Source organism: Ornithodoros turicata, chromosome 1 (assembly GCF_037126465.1).
Source record: "Ornithodoros turicata isolate Travis chromosome 1, ASM3712646v1, whole genome shotgun sequence".
Classification (NCBI taxonomy): Eukaryota; Metazoa; Arthropoda; class Arachnida; order Ixodida; family Argasidae; genus Ornithodoros; species Ornithodoros turicata.
The window spans coordinates 13,883,260-13,892,815 of NC_088201.1; positions in this window are offsets into that span (position 1 = coordinate 13,883,260).

Genomic DNA, 9,556 nt, shown 5'->3' on the forward strand with positions numbered 1-9,556 from the left:
AATCTGGGCTGTAAGGGGCATGGGGCAAAACCTCCCAGCGCATTTCGGCCAGGGTTGCTACCCTCAAATTCGGCGTCTGAGGCCGAGTATCGTCATGAAAAAGAATAACCTCTCCGGACAACATCCCAGGCCTTTTCTTGCGAATTGAGTTTCGGATGGCACCATTATCGACGTGGACTAGTACTGGGCATTAATCGTAACCCCTTGCGCCAAGAAGTCCAATGGATGACACCCTGCATCTCCCAGTCCCAGGTAAGGCGCAACATCTGTCTTACGGACACCACAGCCTGTGGTGGGATTCGAACCCACCACCTCCCAGTGTTCAGCGGCCTCAGCGGCCACCAACCAGTTGATGCTTTTACCCACTCGGCCATACTCAGATTTTCGAATGATATTGTAAAATTTGTAGTGAGTGTTGTGATTTGATATGAAGACCACTGGTAGCTTTAAGAAATGATTATGATATGTCAGGTAGAAAAAATTATTTGCCCGCGTGGATTCTGTTCCTTCGTCCCACAGATTTCGGTTTATATCAACACAGTATAAAATTTGCCGCGAGTGTCATAATTTGGTATGAAGACTATTGGTAGCTTTAAGAAATAGTAGATAGGCTTGAATATCTGTAATGTTGGTTGTGCCTGAACTCAAATCGAATAATTATTGTTCGCTTTGACGCGTTCGAACATGTTTGGCGCAGATCTCGAGAATCTGTGATCCTGAGTTGATTGGATTCAATTCGGTCAACAAAACAATTTTTTAGTGTACATCTCCAGGGTGTCCCAGAAAACGTGTCATTAAATTATAATAAAAAAAACTACACCACCTAGAGTCATGCGGTCAACGGCATTTGTTCTTAGTAGGTTTTTGCCACGTCCTGATGTGAATGTCGTGTAACGTAAGTTTAATTATGTAAATTTTTGCGAGCTTAAGTCGGAAATTTGCAAAGTAAAGGTCACTTTTTTACCCCACCAATGTGAAGAGCGTGTCTAATTTACTGAAGTTAATGATAGTTGACAGGCACATTCAGAAGCTATCCCATCGGAAAAAATAGCCTAACATCGTGCTCTACGGAGCTCCCACGGGATAGCGCGCGATGAATTTTTCAGCGCAATCTTTGCAAGTCCGACGAAAGGAGGTTGGAAACCCAGCCCACCCCGGCATCGCAGAAAGAAATAACACAGGCATGGCTTATCGCATCCGACTTTCGCTGGGATAACGCTTTCCCTCTCCCAATTTTAGGAACTCTTACTTTTTCTACTATCACTCTGTGGACTGGCTTTGGAACCTGCTTTCGTCGGAGTGAGAGCGATTGCGCTCAAAAAGCCATCGCGCGTTATGGTCCGGTGCTCCGAAAAGCATAATGTTCGGCTATTGTTTCCGATGAGATAGCTCGTGAATATCACTGTCAATTATCATGAATTTGAGTGAATTCGGCACGCTCTTCATATTGGTGGGGTAAAAAAGTGACCTTTACTTGGCAAATTTCAGAGTTCAGTTCGCAAATATTTACATAATTGGACTTACGATACATGACATTCACATCAGGAGGTGGCAAAAACCTAATAAGAATAAATGCCGTTGACCGCATGATTCTAGGTGGCGTAGTTTTTTTTTTTTTTTTATAATTCAATGACACGTTTTCTGGGCCACCCTGTATGTACATCTATACCCTTTGCACATAGAAAATAATAGCGCGTGGGTCGATGAGAGAGAAGGAACTGGTTAGATGGCAGCGCGAGAGGTGACTGAAGGCGGGGGAATCTAGATCGCACCTTGCACGCTAGTTTCCTTACATGATTGTGTTGCTCGTAACAAGCCCAGTTAAAAATCGGGCTCTTTGGTTCTTCATAACTAAAAGCGATAAAACCCCGTGCCGAAGAGAGAAAAAAGGACTGGACGGGGCAAAGGGCACTGGCAGCGCTTTGTCCCGTCCTGTCGTTTTTTCTCTCCTCGGCACGGGGTTTTATCGCTTTTCGTTACATTCTATGTTAGTGAATATTACACACGTAACATGAAAAACGGTTAGGAGCAACTAAGATTTATTTGAACAAGAACTTCCGTGCAAGAGACTGCACTTCTTCAGGTTACAAAACGAAGTGCGACACAAGTATATATACAACCCAAGAGAACAGATACAATAAAACATGTTTCCAGAACCAAGTAAACAGAAAACAACCAGACAGTAATACAATGCATCACGTGAGCAACCGTCACATAAGAATCAGGAAAGAGAAAGTGTACGGGTAAATGAAACATTCGGAGAATTGGTGTTCAAAAGATTTGGTGGTGACAAAACGAGGGCACAGGTGGATGTCTAGTGTATATTGTCTTAGTGAATATTGAATGATACTTCTAAATACACCACAGACTACCTTAAAAGCATTATGAACGTTTAGACGGGGCTTTATCCTGTCAAAAACAAAACATAAGCCCCTTTTCTTTCCTCTTCCGCTATGTCGACACTCCTTCACCCACCGCGCCTGGCGAATGCCAAATATCTATGATTGGATGGTTTCTAGCCTGTTTCTCGGGAAAAAAAAAAAAAAAAACAAGGAAGCGACCTCTATGGCGACAAGAAGATACATTGAATGCTGAACCTGTCATGTTGGGACATTAGGTGAGGCCTTCGCAATGGTATGGTACATCTAAAGACAAGAGATGGATGATAAATGACACTATACGCTACCGTGATATGTTCTCAGTCGTTCATCACCCCTGTGCCGTTTCTCGATGCAGCAGAGGTCTTAACGATCCTATGAACGTTCGTTTCTTATAGAAAGTTTGGGGCACAGTTGACACCTTCCGTTTCAAGCTATTGATGTCCCCATTTTGTTATGCCATTACGGTCTTGTTTCATGTGAAGCAGTACTGCTTGCAATTACAGCTCATCTGGAAAAAAAGAAAAAGAGAATAGGTTTTTAAAGTAATAATTACGTTTCCTTTGTGATGCCTCAGCTTAGCTTGAGACTTTCCTGAAGATTTTGCAAGATGATAGCTCTAACGCATAATGGCATGGATAATTCTTGTTGTACAGCTTTCAGAGGGAGCATGACCATGCCAAACTTCCAAGTGCATGAAATATGAAAGTCACTGAAAAGGTTAGCCAGCTGTAGGGATCGAACACACATCTTCTGGATTACCGGTCCAGGGCTCTACCAATTTGAGGCTTTGTTTGTATCTGTCCCTTCTATGTTGTTCCAGCCTCAGAACATCAGTTTCTCTCTTGTTCCAAGTGCATGTCCCTGAGGTAGAGATCTGCACGGGCCCCGACCGGCCCCGGGGGTCGGGTCGCGCATCTTCTTTGCTCTGTGCTCGGCCCGGGTCGGACCCGTCGACAAACATGTCTCCGTGAGCCCGGCCGGGCCACGCAGCTAATTCCATAGCAGGACTATTGGTTCATATCATTACTACTCCGTTGACCCTACATTGTCCCTTACTCTCCCCCGCCGAATGCCGCGTTTCTTTACCACAGTCTTCCACCGCATGAGACTTAATGGGGCTTTTACACGGGCTTTCAAACACCTCCTCGGTGTCGGCGCGTCCAGCCTCTGTTCCACGTGTGCTGTGCGCGGTGACCTCCATCACGTCCTCCTCGTCTGCGGGCAGTACGATCGCGAGCGCGCCCTCATGGAAACTGCTCTCCAACGCGTCGATCAACGCCAGTTCGAATTAGCCAAAATTATCGGGCCATGGTCGGACCCCTCACATCTGATGCAAGGCCTACGAGCTGTTGCTTAGTTCCTCTCCAGCACTGGACTAATGGACGAACTCTAATAGGACACCTTTCCATCATCATCACTTTCTCATCCCTTCCACAAGCGCAATGGGGCGCTGTACCGCCATAACGGCGGAGAATGACCCACCACATCATCATCCCATTTATGTGTGTGTGTGTGTGTGTCATATCATTACGTGCGTGCGTCATTCCTGTGTCCACTGTGGCGTCGCTCATGATCACAGTTGTCTCACGACGTAAAGCCCCGAATTACTATTATTATTCTTATTCCTGTGCATACAGGGTGTCCCAGAAAACGTGTAATTGAATTATAATAAAAAACAGTACACCACCTAGAATCATGCGGTCAACGGCGTTTGTTCTTACTAGGTTTTCGCCACGCCAGTTTAATTATGTTAATTTTTGCGAAATGAACTCTGAAATTTGCCAAGTAAAGGTCACTTTTTTACCCCACCAATGTGAAGAGCGTGCCGAATTTACTCGAATTCAATGTAATTGACAGGAATATTGAAGAGCTATCGCATTGGTAAAAACAGCCGAACATCGTGCTTCAGGTAGACAGTTTTCCTAGGCGTTAGTGACGAACTATAGCAGCTTCCGTGTCCGAATGCTGTTGCCCTTCAAGACGACGGCATCGGCTTTTACTTTCCCGCATATAATATGTAGTACAATATAGTCAACGCTACTGTCTATTAGAAATATGGTACGTCGGCCATGTGTCTCAACCCCTGTGGTTCCTACTCGAGTTGTGTTGTCCGTGCGAAGTCCAACGTCTCAGAGAAGATGGGGCACAGACTCACAATGGAGGATCCTCAACATTGGTGAGTTATCAGGGCAAGAAATACTCGAACGCGCGTGGTCTACAAAGCAGCATACGCAAAAACTATAGAGACGCTCTACGGTAAGTGACTAAAACAATAGTAAAAACAACGACGCACCGCGCTGTCATCAATTATGGCAATGATGAGGACCGTGTCTGGAAGCTGTCCCAGGCATCGTTTTGCGTCATCGAGCGATGCGATTCAAATGCAGGCTGGTGCAGCTCACGGGTGTTGCTCAATTGACGGCAACGGCTTTGTGAAGAGCATCGGTAGGAGGTGTCGAAGGTAGAGGGCCACGCCAGACAAAGACGTCGAAGCAGTGCTTGGTTCGTAGCGGTGCACGTTTCTATAAGTTATTCTTGTTACGTTTTTCATTTCCCACCGGCCACCGGGCACAGGATGACATTTCGTACACGCGGGGCGTATCAATGCGTAGGTGTCGAAGGAGTGGTAAGTCTGCGCCACGGCGGCTTGTTATTCCCAGGAAAGTAAGGAAAAAAAGAGAGACAAACAAAACAACAACCAAACAAAAAGGAAAACAAACACGAAATTGATCACAGTTCACCCAGAACGCCACAGATCCGCAGGAACTGGACAAGTGCCTTTGTCACCTGACTATGTTGTGTGGGGCCTAGCAGCGTAGCTCGGAAAATGTCCGAAATCCTGAGGCGAGCCATGCGCGACCGTAGGAGAAGATGATGTTGGCGGTAACGGGTGCAGTGGAGCAGCAAGTGCGGGATGTCTCCATGACAGGTGGGGCAATTGGGTGACGAAAGGTGGCCCATCTTAAAGACCAGCAGTGGAGTTCGCGCCACACAGCTATACACCTTATAACAGAAACGTACCTGTTTCTGTCATGGACTGTTTCTGAGACAGAAACAGTCTCTACAGCACCCCTTGTTCTCCTGCGATAGCAAAGCATCCTTTCACGTTGGCTGTATCAGATCATAATATACCGACGACGTGGATGACGCGAGCCAGGCATGACCAACGGAAGAGACAAATCAAGAGCCAGCAGTTTTAAGGGAAACGCCATTGTACAGCAGATATTAAGGTGTGATGCTCTGCAAAATGCATGTTTCTCTTGACAAGTTACATATGCTGCCTCATCTCATCATCAAGAGGAAGCTACTCGACAAAAGGAACTCGTTACCAGTTAAATTAATTTAACTGGTAACGAGTTCCTTTTGTCGAGTAACTTCCTCACCACTGTAGCATGCCACGCAAGCAGCATATGTACACAAACACACGCTCGCACATAAAGAGACGATGAGATGGGGCATCATATGTAACTTGCATTTTGCAGAGCATCACACCTTACTAACGAAGTTAAAAGTTATGAAAAGCAACTTGAGAGTTCCCAAGTTACTTTGGAAAAGCAACGAGGTCTCTTCAAGTTACTTGCTACGTAATGTGCGCTCTTTAGTTCTTGAACTCTGCGTAATCAGCTGATGTCACAATGGAGGTGGAGCAAGACGTTTTATAATTGTTTAGATACATCAACATTAGACCAATCCTCAATACGATGAAAGGAGCCGTGCATTTCTGTGCTTGCTTAGGCTTTATGATTTAATAAACTTGTAACTAATACACTCCTTTAACGGAGCACAAAGCGGGCGTCGGAATTTTAAGTTGGATACGTTCTAACCCTCTACGCATATTTCGTAGAACCGCGTCAAGTGTGACATATGCTACACAGTGCCTTCCGTCATTAGAAGCCCACTACTCGCCGCTATGATGAAGGCCACACGAGTTTCAAAACACACGACAAAACAGAATTCGTAGCGTTTCACTGCGCGACAACAAGGGATCGGAGTCGGACGAGGAGGCTCGCGCATGAGCATGGCTGTCGTTTCATTAGAGAGGGAGGACGCAGCTCACGTTATATATATTTTTTAAATTCCGTGTTAGCGCCGCGAAGCAACTGTGGCTATGAGCGGCGTACAGACGTGGATAGAGGGAGAGAGGACAGCAGGAAGGAGTGGGGGACAGGAGGAGGTTAGTATGCGTCCTGGGCCGACTTCAGGGGGAACTGTGCCGACATTCGTCTGGAAAGTCTTCGGAAAACCCAGGGAAAACCTCAGGCAGCACAGCCGATGACAGGATTCGAACCCGTGTCACCTCCCAGTCTCTGCGTGGAAAGCGATCATCTTAACCACTATGCCACAGGAGCTGGTCGCTCACGTTATTTGTGCACCGGATTTGAACAAAAGGAACTAGGAATTTACTCCAAGTTACAATGTTATATAAAAAACGGAACGAATTCCTTAAGAAGTTACTGGAACACAAAAGTAATGAGTGAAGTTAAAAGTAACAAAACATTAAGTTATGGTTACTGTAACGAGTTACCCGATCACTGCTATACATACATATGTGGAGAGCTCCTAAGACGATTGTAAATGGTCGACTTTTAAAGGTATACTAACATACATAGTATGCGGCGCTTATGCAGCGCTGATCGCTCGGTATATCTGGTGTGGTGTTTTATGGCGCAAGGACAACCAGAGGCCAAATAGTGCCACCTCACATGATTAGCTGACACATTGTCCGCGTAGAGTTCCTGGCAATAGTCTGTTATAGGAGGGGCACCGATCGCTTTTCAGCGCCTACAATAAATGAAAATTATTTAAACTCGTAAGTTAAATATTTAGACTCACAAAAAATAAACTCATCAGTTTGCAAACATGGCGCGCAGCATTTTCTCACGGAACACTGAGCTTTGGTAATGGTTTAGTTTGTGTGGTTCGAAGCCCTTCTTTAGCTGTGCAATACAAATACACATGAGCACGATGATACGAATACCTAAATTTCCTTTCGCCAAGGCCCTCGTTGTTTGTAGTCATTTGTGACGTAAGCTGAGCCTTATTCACTGCCCGGGCAGTCTATCTCTCCTAGAGTGGAGATGGTTCCTTCGGTTCATCAGGCGGCAGCAGCGCAAACATACGCTCGAGTGGCCGGCCACTCGACCACGTGAAGCGGCGGCAGATTGTTGGCTTGATGTACCAGCACTGATTAGCTCAGCCAAAAGAAATCACTCTTGCCAACATGACTCGGATTCCCCCGAGGAATAGCCCTTCCCTGCTTCTTAGCTGGATGAAACTTGCACTGTGTATAGGGAGTGAAGCTAAGGAAAGAATGCGCTTTGTCTTTCGCATCGTTCACATCCTTGTGTCGCCACTTACGGCAGCACGGTAGTAAAAAGCAATAACGGAGCTAAGCGGCCCGCGCTAAACACAATTAGAACTGCGGTGGCTTTATTAAGGAGAACAATAATAACGGAGCAGGAAGCACTTTTATGCAGTTCCTAATTGAGTGTTCTAAGTGATGCCTCATTCCATTGGCACGCATTGTAATAGTTTGTTTTCGGTTGCGTGTTTACTGGTTCTTCCTCATACAGCCTATTAAAGAACAAATGAAGATGGGGAAAGGCATTGTGGGACATATGTTGCAAATACGCGAAATATGTAACAGTAGAAATTTTCGCGAGGACTTAATTTTCGCGAATTTCGCGACCGAACTTTTTTCGCGAAATTAAGGTTCCGCGAAATATAGGCAGGGGGGATGAAAAAGTATTAGCATTGGAATTCGCGACGATATGAGCTCCACAAAGACAAATCTTACTTGACGATCTTTATTCTCACAAATTTGTTCTTGTCAAACGATGCTATAATTGAAACGCCACTTCAACATCAGTAGTTTATTGGCATACTGTATCACTTGGCACTGCAGATACCTGCATTCACAAAACCAGCACGTATGTCATTGTCACGGGATTCGAGTTCAGGGTAAGCCTCTACGCCAGCTGGCATGCTGAGGCTTTTATTTATTTATTTTCAAATACTACTGGCCCCCATATAGAAGCCCAAGTAGGAGTGGGGTGTACAGGAGAACAAAGCACAAACACACTACAAACAAAAACACTCAAATAAGCACCAACACAATTAAATAAACACCAACAGACTTGAACAATCACTTACAAGTATGGCTGAATTTTTGACATGAAATGCCCAACAGTTTTTGCTGTGACAACGTCGTCCATGACCGACGGACATGTCATCAGTTTATGACACTGCCGGTAGTGTCATGAACCCCCGATCACGCTGATCCCGCGATTTCCGCTTCCACTCGAATTCGCAAAATTAAGGTCCTGCGAAATATTCCCGAAACGCGTTCCCAGACAAATTCGCGAATTATTAAGACCGAGAAATTAAAAACTTTTACAATGTATTTTTGTCATTGAAACGTAAACGGTTTATAAAAAAACAAGCTCTAGGTGACACACACACATAAATGGGATGATGATGGTGGTGGGTCATTCTCCGCCGTTATGGCGGTACACTGCCCCATTGCGCTTGTGGAAGAGATGAGAAAGTGATGATGATGATGATGATGATGATGATGATGATGATGGCCTCTAGGTGAAATCGACATTCTAGTACCGTATAACAGTGTTGCTTCCTAGATTTTCCTCACATATCCGGGACAACTATTTTGCACTGTCCCTGCGGTAATGCACTCCTCTCACTGTGCGACATGCATGAAGACGCTTAATGTCGAAGACCATGTCAATGCTGGTGCGTTGAATTTGCGTGTATCACACAAAGTTCCACTTTGAGCACTTGGCTCCATTTCCCACGGAATATAGATAACTCCTAAAGGCGGAATAAAAATCCTCATTGTATGTGACCATCTCCGTATACTCTCTGTATACCTTTTTTGGATCCTTTATATGACTCTCCGTATACCTTTTTTTATATGTTCTCCCCCTCGAAATAAAAAAAGGAATAAAATAAAATGTAAGCTTATGGAATATAGGGCAGTTCGCTTTCCTCTTACAAATCCTACATTTTGCTACAACACATCACAAGTTTTGCTACAAGAGCACATTGGAGTTCATAAAGCGATCGGTGCGCTATCGACCCACCATCTCTTGAGAACTATCGTCACTCCCGAATGCGTTAATGCTAAAATTGCAACCTATACGACGAAAGGCGACGCT